The sequence below is a fragment of the Oryzias melastigma genome, linkage group LG12 (genome assembly GCF_002922805.2).
Source record: "Oryzias melastigma strain HK-1 linkage group LG12, ASM292280v2, whole genome shotgun sequence".
Lineage (NCBI taxonomy): Eukaryota > Metazoa > Chordata > Actinopteri > Beloniformes > Adrianichthyidae > Oryzias > Oryzias melastigma.
In genome coordinates this window covers 8,527,361-8,527,913 of record NC_050523.1, presented here as the reverse complement: position 1 = coordinate 8,527,913, position 553 = coordinate 8,527,361, and the positions used below count along the sequence as shown (strand labels likewise).

The following is a 553-nucleotide window of genomic DNA, read 5'->3' as shown; positions in this document are numbered from 1 at the left end:
GTGTGACAAAGTTCTTATAGTTAGATTGGCACCAAAAGGCAACTTTGGATATGAAGTACAAATATAAATATGCTTGTAAAAGTAATCAAAACTGAAAAAAATGCATAAGTTTAAGCTTAAATCTCCTACTTATGTATTTTTTTGTCTAAAATGATTTTGTTTATTTAATTTAATTAGTTTGATTTGTATTTTAAAAATAAATTCCTTCAAGAAATATAACCAAGGTTGTCTAACTTTTTTGTTTCATGAATCTCTTTTGGTTATATCGCATGTGCATTTTAAAAAGGCTTAAACAGATCACAAAATGAATAAAAAGTACATAAAAAAATAAATAAATATATATATATATATATATATATATATAAATATCCATTTGAAACAGTTTTCAATGACAATTTTAAAAAGTTGTTAGTAATAAGATCAGATTTTAAATAGAAATGTGCCTTAGAATTAGAATTTTGATGTCTCATATAAACATACCAAGTTTTTGAGTTAATAGTTAGACGTCTATGTTGTCAAATTCTCTAATATGGGCACCAAATCCCTTTTTGTA

The 553-nt window shown here is 23.7% G+C and overlaps 1 protein-coding gene across 1 annotated transcript in view; it reads left to right on the top strand.

The window, feature by feature from the left end:
* loxhd1a (lipoxygenase homology domains 1a) overlaps positions 1–553 on the top strand; it is a 24,606-nt gene that overhangs the window by 13,487 nt on the left and 10,566 nt on the right.